This window comes from Poecile atricapillus, chromosome 19, assembly GCF_030490865.1.
Source record: "Poecile atricapillus isolate bPoeAtr1 chromosome 19, bPoeAtr1.hap1, whole genome shotgun sequence".
Taxonomy (NCBI): domain Eukaryota; kingdom Metazoa; phylum Chordata; class Aves; order Passeriformes; family Paridae; genus Poecile; species Poecile atricapillus.
The window spans coordinates 7092433-7105358 of NC_081267.1; the positions used below are offsets into that span (position 1 = coordinate 7092433).

At 46.6% G+C, this 12926-nt stretch overlaps 1 pseudogene; it reads right to left on the minus strand.

The window, feature by feature from the left end:
* The window catches only part of LOC131586340 (zinc finger protein 850-like), a 268528-nt pseudogene that overhangs the window by 54292 nt on the left and 201310 nt on the right, over window positions 1-12926 (minus strand).

The window sequence follows — 12926 nt, forward strand, 5'->3', positions numbered from 1 at the left end:
TCTGGGAATGGCTATGGACATGCTGAGGGCAACTGGGACATACTGGGAGTGTATGTGACCATACTGGGGATGACTGGGAACACACTGGGAACAATGGGAAATGTGCTGGGGACAACTGGGACCCCATGCTGGGGATAACTGGGAACAACTGGGAGTGATTGTGTCTGCACTGGGGGCAACTGGCCATGACTGGGACCATGCTGGGAGCAGCTGGGATAATCTGGGGAGCGACTGGGACTATACTGGGAGGAAGTGGGTGCAACTGGGATCACACTGGGAGGAACAGGGAGCAAGTGTATCCATGCTAAGGGCAACTGGCATCCTACTGGGATCAAAGTGGGAGCAGCTGGGCCATGCTGAGCGAGACTGCTACCGTACTGGCAACAACTGGGACTGCACTCAGGGTGACTGGGAGTGGCTGGGAGCAACTGGGATAGACTGGGAGAGACTGAAACCACAGTGCAGGTAAATGGGAGCAACTGGAAGCACACTGGATAATCCTAGGAGCAGCTGTGCCCATGCTGGGGACATACAAGGATCCTAGTGGAACTAGCTGGGATCATACTGGGAGTGAATGGAAAGGTGCTGGCTGTGACTGGAACCATGCTGGAGGTGACTGGGAGCAACTGGGCCCATCCTGGGAATGACAGAGAGTCACTCTGGCTATGACTGAAATCATGCTGGGAGGATCTGGGAGTGACTTGAACCATACTAGGGGTGACTGGGTGCAACAGGGAGTGACTGTGATTGTAGTGGGAGTGACTGGGATCATCCTGGAAGTGTTTTTCTGTAGATCTTCTGTCTTTCTGGTCTCTTTTTCTTCTCCTTCTTACCCTATGTACCTGGAACATTTTTGGATATCTTAATGTTACCCAAAATGTTAAGGATTAACACTTTTTAGGTTAAATGAGCTAACTTTGCAAAGTTATTACTATGGTAAGAATTTTATGTTCAATTGGATGTTGTATTAAACCCTTTCCCAAAATTCCTTGATTGTCTATATTTTAACAGTTAAATTTTGTGTCATTTTGACCTCTAAGCTCAGTTGGTCAGAGCATGGTGCCAGTATCACCAAGGCTGTGGGTTCAATACTTTCAAGATTGAAATCCTGTCAGGCCATTCACTTAAGAGCTTGACTTGATGATCCTTGTGGGTCCCTTTCTACCAAGAATATTCTTTACATCTGTCCATTCTGAGAATACCTGGTTGATGTTTCTCCTGTGCACCAAACTCAAGCACAGGAACCTTTGGTTACCACCAGCATTGAAGTGTTCTGGGGTGTTACAGCCCTGCAGGCTCACAGTGACCTCTTGTTTCCATGAGGCCCCACAGTGTCCCACTGGTTCCTTGGTTCCATGGGTCCAAGAGTGCCACAATGATCCCCTTGGATCCACAACTTACCACAGTGTCACACTGGCCCCTTGGTTCCATAAGGATCTGGAGTGTCACACAGGTTTATGGCATTTGTCCTTGCTGCCACTCACATCCCACTGCCCCACAAAGAGCCCCGAGCCACCCGTGAGGGACAGGCCCTGCTGTGCCAGGCCTGGGCTCAGGGCTTGGCCTTTCTGCTTCCTCCAACCCAGCCAGGGCTTGCTCAGCATTGCAGTTCCCTGCTCAGAGCCTTTGGCTCCCGGCAATCCTGGCCTCCAGGATCTGCTCTCACCAGTCTCTGGGGAGCCTTTGGCAGTCCCTGCCCTCACTGGGGCCGATTGAAGCTCCAAGGGGCATGGAGTTTTGCTTCTGACACCTGTAGCAGCTTCTTCAGACTGAAGGAGAGACAAAGGAGGATCAGGGAAAGGAGAAGGAAGCACGAGGTCAAGCACTCCCTGAATTCACAGCCTCCACCCATGGGATCATCACCCCCCATCCCACAGGTGACCAGGGAGGGGGAGCTCGGCCCAGATATCCTGGGGTGTTCTGGATTGGCTTTTTTGGAGGGGATGTTTGGAGAATGAAGAAATCCAAAGCTGAGTGGAAAATGCCCCTTGTGGGGATACTGGGGGGTCCCAGCATTCCTAAGTGGAGAGATGGAATAGGGGGAACTTTTTGGATTCCTGGCACTCCCATCAGCCTGGGCCTGAGTAGACAGGCGACCCCCAGTACAAGTGTGACCCCCAGCAGCTGGGACAGGGAGGAACCCCTGAACACCAAAGGGGAGAGACCAGAGATGGGGAACTCCTGGGAGGCATTTTCAGGGCTGAACCTTGGTGTTTGGGAGGTTTATATGGACTACATGTCCTGGGTTGCAGTGCAAGATGTAACCAAAATTATGTATTCTATCACCATCTGTTAAAACCTGGTAGAGCAGTTTTCTTTATCTCTTTCATCACCCATCCCTCAGAACTGGGGGATGTCTTCTGTTAATGGGCCAGCTGTTAAAACCGGGTGGGGCAGTGTTCTTTATCTCTTCCACCACCCATCCTCCCTCCAGGGGAATATCTTCTGTTAATGGGCCATTGAGTCTCACTGCAGGACTGATAAAATGACATCATCCCATTGTGAGATGCTCCAGCCAGGGGGAGGAGCCAAGCATTCCTGCATGGATATAATCAGAGAATCAGAACACCACAGGCAGTCTTTCTCCACTGGATTCCCAGAAGAGAGACCAGACCCATCTACAGCACCAGAACTTCAGAGGTAAGCTACAATCTTCTGTGGGATCATTGCTTCAACAAAACCACATCTGTCACTGCAGGAGGACTGCAGCCACCATTTAATCAGACTGCTACCAACGCCCTGACCAACGGTGTGTAAGGTTGCATTCTGACTCTTGCTGAGTTGTTTTTTTGTTGTTGGGTTTTTTTTGTACTGCTGCATTTTCATTTTCCTTCATTATTAAAGAACTTATATTCCTTTTCCCATATTGTTACCTGAGAGCACTTTGATTTCAAAATTATAATAATTCGGAGGGGATGGGATGTTTACATTTTTATCCATTTCAGTGGAGATTTCTGCCTTCCTTAGCAAACACCATTCCTTTCAAACCAAGACATCTCAGATGCCCGGTGACTTCTAGAAAGGGACTTGAACAGAGGGACCTTCAAAGTCAATGTACTCATTCCTTGTTTTCTCTCAAACCAGGATTTCCCGATCCCAGACCTTGGCCAGATGGAGAAGGAGGCTGTGAGGAAGAGGAAGATGCCCCAGGACACCCAGGCAGGTGAGGACGAAGTCAGTGCCCCTTTCCCCCTCTCTCCTGCTCCATCTCCCAGCCCAGCATGGCCCCTGGCTGCAGGACAACCCTGCTGTCGACGCCGTCCTGCCGGGGACGCACTGGGGGGATCTCCTTCCCCTTCCCTCTGGCACGGAGGCAAATCCCATCCTCTCCTTGTCCTTCCTCCCCCAGACAAGGAGCTGAGGATGGAGACCAGGGAGGAGAAATCCCCACAGCAGAACCTCGTGGAAGAGGCCGTTTTGAGCAGCTCCACAGCGCAGGAGTCAAGCAGGGAGGGAAAGCTTCAGAGATCCTGCAAGAGGAGGGGCTCCAAACCTATCCCAAAGTGCTCTGAGGAGGAAAGACCCACCCTGTGCCAGGAAGGTGGCCAGAGATCCAGCCGAGGCTCTGAGCTGGTGGTGCATGTGCAGCTTCAGGATAGGGAGAAGCCCTACAAGTGCTTGGAGTGTGGCAAGAGCTTCAGCCAGAGCAACAGCCTGATCTGCCACCAGATGATCCACACTGGGGAGAGGCCCTATGAGTGTGGGGAATGTGGGAAGAGCTTCATCCAGAGCTCTCATTTGACCAGACACCAACGGAAGCACCGGTAAGGGAAGCCCTGCGAGTGCCCCAAGTTCAGGAAGAGCTTTGTGCACTGCTCCAGCTTCATCCCCACTTGGAGGACCGACACTGGGAAGAGACCTGGTGATCCATGTTCCCTGTGATCCGTGCTGGGAAGACACCTGTACCTTTTCCTGCCCGTGGCAATGTCATGATGTGGGATTAGATAACATGAGGGTCTGGCCATGGCCCTTTCATTATATTCAATCCTGTCTCAGGTCGTTGCCAGGGGCAAGAAAACGACTCCCTCTCTCTCACCAGAGGAGAAGGGTGTCCTTTCAAGGCAGGAGGAAATATGTGGCCCGGAAGAGCCAGTTGTGTGGTGGTTTAGTTTTCCCTGTAAATAGATTTTCTTATCTATTCTGTTACGAAAATTATTTCTGTTCCTGTTTGTTCCTTATCCCGTTGCTGTTCTCAATAAATTGTTCTTATCCCAGCCTGGGATCTTTGCCTTTTCTGCTTTCCATGGGAGGTGGGAGGGAAGTGAGCAGCGGCACGGTTTTAGCAGGAGCAGGAAATTGGGGAATGCCATTCCTGAAGCCCAGCCCATGGAAACTGAGCATCCCAGCTGGTGCCAGGCCTGGTTGCCATGGGCAGCAGCCTTGGGAGCGGGTCCCTGGCTGGGGGCTGTGGGAACCTCTTCCCTCTGGTGCCCAGGGACAGGAGTGGAGGGAGCGGCTGGAGCTGAGGCGGGCAGGTTTAGGCTGGATGTGAGGAAAAGGTTTTTCCTGCGAGGCTGCTGGGGCACTGAACAGGCTCCCCAGGGAAGGCTCCCAGCTCCAGGGCTGGCTGAGCTCCAGCAGCGTTTGGCCAGCGCTGCCAGGCCCAGGCTGGGATTGTTGGGGTATCCTGTGCGGGGCCAGCAGTTGGACTGGAGGATCCCCATGGGTCCCTCCCAACTCAGCCAATTCTGTGGCTCTGTGATCCCATGAGCCTGGGGATGGGTCTGCAAATGGTTGCCATGGCAATGGGCTCTGGCTCCAGGCCTGAGACAGGCACAGACAGGGGCTCCACAGAGACCTCCCAGGGGTTTCTGGGGATGCTGAAGAGCCGTGTGGTCAGATGCAGTCACAGCAATTCCATGGTGACATCCCAGAGGACCTTGGGCTGCAAAGGCACCGCTCTGTCACAGGCACCCAGGGACCCCATGGTGACATCCCAGGAGTCCCCAGGCTGCCAAAGAGCCGGGATGTCACAGACACTCCCAGGGCTTCCTGTCATGGGCAGAGTGGGAGCTTCAGGCTAAAGCTTTATTTCTTTATTGGAGAAACTCCTGTTGAGTCATGAGGTGGAGAAATTACACCAAACAGCCACCATGGATCCTCAAACTCCTCCAAGTCACCTAGACATTTAAATTCTTTGTAAGAGAGGAGACTGGGAGCAGCTGGATTCAATCCCAGCCCGAGTTTGTCAGAGGTTTATGTGTAAATATTGGACATGTAGAATTGAACCGTAATGCAATTTGTCCCACATGATTAACAATGGAATATCAGATATATTTATATAAATACAACTGTGACTGATTCTGAACATGATTTATTTACACCACAGAGTAAATAAAGTAAAAGAGTTACTTACTCCACAGTATAAGATCTATAACAATTATTAGACTATAGTGCTCTAGGAAGCAATTTTGAAGTAAACAGGGCCTTGCTGGAGTTGTTTGAGCCCATTCCAGGCACAGCCTCCTGCTCCAGCAGGAACTGCCTTTCCTGTGCCATGGTCAGGGCAGATCCTGCTGCAGGAAAAGCCCCAGGCCAGCCCCAACCCAGGGAAAGGCTCGGGCACAAGTGCAGAGTGCCGTGCTGGGAGCTGTGCCAGGGACAGCCTGAGGCACCAAAGGCACCTTGGCAGCAGCAGCTGCTTCCAGGCCATGGCCAGAAGGCTCCCTTGGCAACCCGGCCTGGTGGCCAGCACTGCAGAGCTGCTGCTTCAGGGCTCATTTCTGGCTGGGCTCTGAAAAGCCACTGCTGCTCCAGGAGCCTGACTGGGAAGCAATTGGCCCCAGCACCCTGGGGATAAGATAATAATGAAACAACTCTTCATGGCAGCAGAGACAAGGCAGGGGCAGAGGAAAGGGGAGAGCCAGGCCCAGGGGACATGGCTGCAATGGTGATGGCTGTGAGGTCAGTGCCACTGCAGCAGCCTGGCTGGCCCTCAGCAGACATTCTGGCCAGGAGTGTTGTGAGGGCACCCAGCACATCAGAGAACCCACACAACAGGAATTCCATCCTTGGGGATGGGAGGGACTTTCACTGTGTCAGGTTGCACAGAGATCCTGCTCTTGGAGCAATCCTGGTATGAGGCATCCATTTGTCTGCAAAAGCAGCTGCAGTTTTGTGCCACTCTGATTGTACAATATTTCCTCCTTCTAAAAACAACCAAATCCACTCTAGTTCACTTTAAAGATAATCATCCTTGTTCTGTCACTGCAAGATTTGTGAGAAAATAACTTTGACCAGTGTTTCCATTTTCATAGACCATGGAGAGGACCCAAAAATCTCCCAGGATCAGGTTTGGAGGCCTCATCACATAAGCAGCAGGTAGAGGCTGAGGGCCCTGGGCTGTTAAGCTGCAAGGTCCTGCCAGAGGCAACTTGTGCAGCCCTTTGGCCATGGCTGCTGGCCCTGGGCCTGAGGCCAGCAGGGGACAAGTGACCCTGGCAGCCCTGGGGCCTCATTGCCTCCTTGTCCCTGCTCAGCAGCCTGGCAGGGGCCGCCCCATGGTGCTGCCCTTGGCATTGCACATCCCCACATGCCAGTGCCCCGGGAAGAGCCCTGAGCAATGAGGGAGGGACAGCATCTGCCTTGCCAGGGGCTGGGGCTCAGCCCTTGGCCCTTGGCATTCCTGAAACACATCCAGCTTTGCTCAGCACCACAGACACCTTTCCCTTGCTTGTCCCCAGCTGGCATCAGGGCCTCCAGTCTTCTGCTCTACCTGGAACCTGGGGATGCTTTCTCACTCGTGTCTCTCATTTCAACTACAAGAAACTTCAGTGTTTCTGTCTGTGTTTGAGTTCTTGAGAAGTTTCTGGAGCACACTCTGAGGGACTGAGTGTGATGCAAAGAGCCCCAAAGGCCCGAGAGGGTGATGAAAGTGCTGGTGCTGTGTCTGTGCTGCTGAGCTGGGCCGGGCTCCTGGCCCAGAGGCAGCTCCTGGCAAGGGCAGCGCTGCAGAGAGACAGCTCTGGCCAGGAGCAGCTCCTGAGCACAGCCCAGCAGGGCTGGGGCCCTGCCAGGGCAGCTCAGGGACACCAGCAGGCCCAGACAGAGCTCCCAGGGGCTCAGCACTGGCAGGGGCTGTGGGATGTGCCAGAGGGGGCTGTGTCACAGCAGCACCTCTGTGGCTGTGTCCTGGAGCCCCAGAGCAGCTGTGATGTCAGAAAGGGCTGTGTGACAGCTCAGAGTGGGTTGTGTGAGGTCACAGCTGGGGCTGTGACATCACAGAGTTTGTTGTGTGATGTCACTGAGCAGCTACGGCATCATAGAGGGGATTCTGTGACATCAGAAAGCAGGGTGTGGCATCACAGTGTGGGCTGGGTGATATCACTTAGTGGGCTGTGACATCACAGAGAAGACTATGACATCAGAGGTTGAATGCATGACATCACAGAGTGGGTTGTGACATCACAGAGTTTCTGTATGACATCACAGAGCCACCACAGGGTGGGCTGTGACATTACTGAGTGGGCTGTGAGGTCACAGAGCAGATACCACAATCCCTGAGGGCAGCTCTGTGACAACAGACAGCAGATTGTGACATCACAGAGCAGCTGTGTGACATCAGAGAGAAGAGTGTGTGATGTCAGAGAGAAGGCTGTGACATCAGAGAGTAGGTTCTGTTATCTCAGAGGAGCTGGGACATCACAGTCCAGACTGGGACATCACAGAATGGCTGTGGGACATCCCAAGGTCTGTGGGGCATGGGACAGGGGGACAGGGAACCCCTGGCAGCATCCCTGTGTCCCCAGGGCCAGAGCCTGGGCCAGGGCTCCTTCACCCTGTCACCAACGAGGGCTTGAGAGCGCTTAAAAAATCCCCAGCAAGGGAGCAGCAAAAACCAGATTTAATATTAAGCACCAGCAGCACAAAGTTCCTTGGCAAGAATCACTCTGCTCCTGACTGGACACTTCAGGCACAGCAAGGAAACAAAGCAACAACAAAACCAAACAAAATCCAGGCAATCCAAATCCAACCAGAAATGAACCCAGAACTGTCCCTATGTGTGTGTGTCTGTGACAAAAGGACAGTGAGGTCAAGGATAAAAGGAATATGGCCTAAGAACTTAACAGAGGTCAAACTTAACAGGACTTCACTTATACCTTAACCATTAATTGATACCTTCAACTTCACAGTTTAGCAAAAGAACAGCAGTTATACAGTATTTAATCTAATTTTTAACCTATGACTTTTTGATTTAACAGAGGAATTACACTTAGAAATATTCAAATTAGCTTCTAATTTATATTAAAAGTGACAGTTTATGTTGGGGAAGATGAAACAGGGAAACCTTGCGAATATGATTGTTTAACAAAAGATTCTGAAGGTATGAAGCCTAGAATTGAAATAGAAATGAAAGCTTGCTTTGAGTCATAAGATACTGAGTACTAGATACTATATGACCAAAGAACAATAGCCTAGCCAGCTAAAGGAGAATCCCTGGTTGGTAAAACAATGTCCTTCTGCTGATAGAAAGTCCAAAGGTCAAGAAACAAGGAAAGAACTTGTAAAGCTTTTTAGAGTTTAAAATGCAACACTCTATGTTAATATGGGGAAGTGTGGGTACGGAGGAGCCCGCTGGGCCCGAGGTACTGGCTCTCCCCTGGAGAGGAGATACTTCTCTGTAATAGCGACACAATGTCGCTCCCAGGGGTCTTTGAGTTAGTTATGTTAAACTGTTGTGTTTCATTGGTGTTCCCCCCTGCTGTCCCACCCCGATACAGGTATCTCGGGCTTCCCCCCGCCCCTCTCCTTCCCCATAAATATCCCGGGTTTTCCTCTGTTCGAGAGATTCGCTGTTACCGGCACCCTTTGCCGAAGCTTTGCCTGAATAAAGGCTTGTGCCTCGGTGGAACGCTGGACCAGCTGTCTCGTCCCTGCTTCCTGTGTTGCCTGCCGCCGCCGCTGCCGAGCTGAGCTGAGCTGAGCTGAAATCACTATACTATTACTGAGCTGAGCTGGAATCACTATACTATTACTGAGCTGAGCTGAAATCACTATACTATTACTGAGCTGAGCTGGAATCACTATACTATTAATGAGCTGAGCTGAAATCACTATACTATTACTGAGCTGAGCTGAAATCACTATACTATTACTGAGCTGAGCTGGAATCACTTGACTGCTCGAAGCTGCTCACACGCGCTTCGGGCCAGCCTTTCTCAAGGCTGCTTCTGGAGAAGTCGCGGTGCTCCGGGCTTTCCGCCGCCGCAGCAAGAAAACCCTATCAGATTTCTACGACATCCCACAAAATCTCCACAAATTTCCACAAAATCTAAGAAAAATCCAACAAAATTCTCCAAGTTTCCACAAAATCCCACATAATTTAAGAAAGATCCCACAAAATTCCAGAAAAATACCACAACATTGCAGTAATCTCCTCAAAACCCTACCAAATTCCAGAAACATCTCACAAAATCTCCTCAATATCCTACAAAAATCAAGAAAAAACCCTATCTAATTCCAGAAACATCCCACAAAATCTCCATAAATTTCCACAAAATCTAAGAAAAATCTCACAAAATTCTTCAAGTCTACACAAAATACCACAAAATTCCACAAAAATCGCACAAAATTATTTAAACTTATGCAAAATCCCACAAAACTAAAAAAAAATCGCACAAAATTGAAAAAACAAAAACCAAAAACCCCTTAATCTTCCCAAAACCCTACCAAATCCCAGAAACATCTGACAAAATCTCTTGAATATCCTAGAAAAATCAAGAAAAATCCCACAAAATTCCACAAAATCCCACAAAATTGCAGAAATCTTCACAAATACCCACCAAATTCAAGAAACATCCCACAAAATCCCCACGAATTTCCACAAAATCAAACAAAATACCTCAAAATTCTTCACGTCTCCTCAAATTCCCTCAAAATTCCACAAAACTCCCACAAAATCTCATCAATATCCTACAAAATTCAAGAAAAAACCCACCAAATTGCAGAAAAAATCTGACACAATTCCCTAAATGTTCTGAAAACCCCGCCAAATTCCAGAAACATCCCACCAAATCACACAAATTTCCAAAAATCTAAGAAAAATCCCTCAAAATTTTTCAAGTCTCCAGAAAATCCTTCAAGATTCCAGAAAAATCCCACAAAATTATTGAAACTATTGCAAAATCCCACGAAATTGCAAAAAACTAAAAAATAACCCTAAATCTTCCCAAAACCCTACCAAATTCCAGAAACATCTCACAAAATCTCTTGAATATCCTAGAAAAATCTAAGAAAAATACGAAAAAATTCCACAAAATCTTACAAAATTGCAGAAATTTTTACAAAATGCCACCAAATTCCAGAAACATCTCACAACATCTCCACAAAATACCACAAAATCTAAGAAAATACCTCAAAATTCTTCATGTCTCCTCAAAATGCCAAAAATCCCACGAAACTCCCACAAAATCTCCTCAATATCCTACAAAATTCAAGAAAAATCCCACAAATTTGCGGTAAAATCTGACACAACTCCCTAAATGTTCAGAAAACCCCAGCAAATTCCAGAAACATCCCACAAAATCGCCACAAATTTCCACAAAATCTAAGAAAAATCCCACCAGATTTTCCAAGTCTCCTCAAAATCCCTCAAGATTCCAGAAAAAAATCCCACAAAAATATTTCAACTTTTGCAAAATCCCACAAAATTACAAAAAAATCCCATGAAATTGAGAGAAACTAAAAAAAAGGCCTAAATCTTCCCAAAACCCTCCCAAATTCCAGAAACATCTCACAAAATCTCCTGAATATCCCACCAAAATCAAGAAAAATGCCACAAAATTCCCAAAAAATCCCACATAAGTGTAAAAAATTAAAAAATCCCACAAAATCTTCCCAAAATCCTACCAAATTCCAGAAACATCCCAGAACATGTTCACAAAATTCAAAAAAAATTTAAGAAAAATACCTCATAATTCATCAAGTCTCCACAAAATCCCACAAAGTTCCAGAAAAATCCCACAAAATTTCCCTAAATCTTCTCAAAGGCCCACCAAATTCCAGAAACATCCCAAAAAATCCCCACAAATTTCCACCAAATCAAAGAAAATACCCCCGAATTCTTCATGTTTCCTAAAAATCCCTCAAAATTCCAGAAAACTCCCACAAAATCTTCTCAATATCCTACAAAATTCAAGACAAATCCCACAAAATTGCAGAAATCTTCTCAAAACCCTACCAAATTCCAGAAACATCTCACAAAATCTCAATATCCCACAAAAATCAAGAAAAATCCCACAAAATTCTTTCCTTTTTCTCAAAATTCCAGAAAATTCCAGCGAAATCACACAAAACCTTCACAGAATTCCACAAAATCTAAGAAAAATCCCTCACCAAATTCTTCTTGTCTCCTCCAAAGCCCTCAAAAATTCCAGAAATATTTCACAACATCTTCTCAATATCCCACAAAAATCAAGATCCCACAAAATTCCAGAAAAAAATACCACAAATTTGCCTAAATCTTTTAAAAAACCCACAAAATTCCAGAAACAGTCCACAAAATTCCAAAAGCATCCCACAAAATTGCAGAAATCTTCTCAAAACCCCACCAAATTCCACCAACATCTCACAAAATCTTTACATATTTCCACACAATTTAGGAACAATACCATAAAATTCTTCAAGTATCATCCATATCCCACAAAATTCCAGAAATATCCCTCAAAATTCCACAAACATCCCACACAATTCCCTAAATCTTCTCAAAACCCTACCAAATTCCAGAAACATCCCACAAAATCTCCTCCAATTTGCACACAATTAAAAAAAAATCTTTCAAAATTCATTAAGTCTCATCAAAATCCCTCAAAATTCCAGAAACATGCCACAAAATTCCAGAAAAATCCCACAAAATTCCAGAAACATAGCAACAAACTCCCTAAATCTTCTCAAAATCCTACCAAATTCCAGAAACGTCCCACAAAATTCCACAAACATCCCACCAAGTCCTCTAAATCTTCTCAAAACCCTACCAAATTCCAGAAACATCCCATAAAATTTTTACAAATTACCACACAATCTAAGAAAAATACCTCAAAATTTTTCATGTCTCCACAAAGTCCTTCAAAATTCCAGAAACATGCCACAAATTTCCACAAAAATTGCACAAAATTCCAGAAAAATCCCTCAAAATTCCACAAACATCCACAAAATTAAACAAACACCCCACACATTTCCCTAAATCTTCTCAAAACCTCACCAAATTCCAAAAACATCCCACAAAATCTTCTCCAATTTGCAGACAATCTCAGAAAAATACCCCAAAATTCTTCAAGTCTTGTCAAAATCCCTCAATATTCCAAAAAACATCCCACAAAATTCCAGAAAAATCCACAAAATTCCACAAACAAACCAACAAATCCTCTAAATCATCTCAAAACCCTACCAAATTCCTGAAACATCCCACAAAATCTTTAAAAATTTCCACACAATCTAGGAAAAACTACTCAAAATTCTTCAAGTCTTCTCAAAGTCTCACCAAGTCCCAGAAAATTCCACAACATTCCAAAAAAATTGCACAAAATTCTAGAAAAATCCCTCAAAATTCCACAAAAATCCCACGAAATTCCAGAAACGGTCCACAAAATACCAGAAGCATCCCACAAAAATGCAGAAATCTTCTCAAAACCCCACCAAATTCCACCAACATTCCACAAAATCTTTATTTATTTCCACACAATTTAGGAGCAATACCTCAAAATTCTTCAAGTTTCATCCATATCCCACAAAATTCCAGAAAAATACCACAAAATTCCACAAACATCCCACACAATTCCCTAAATCTTCTCAAAACCCCACCAAATTCCAGAAATTTCCCACAAAATCTCCTTTAATTTCCACACAATCTAGGAAAAATCCCTCGAAATTCTTCAACCCTCCTCAATATCCCAGAAAATTCCACAAAAATCCACAAAATTCCACAAACA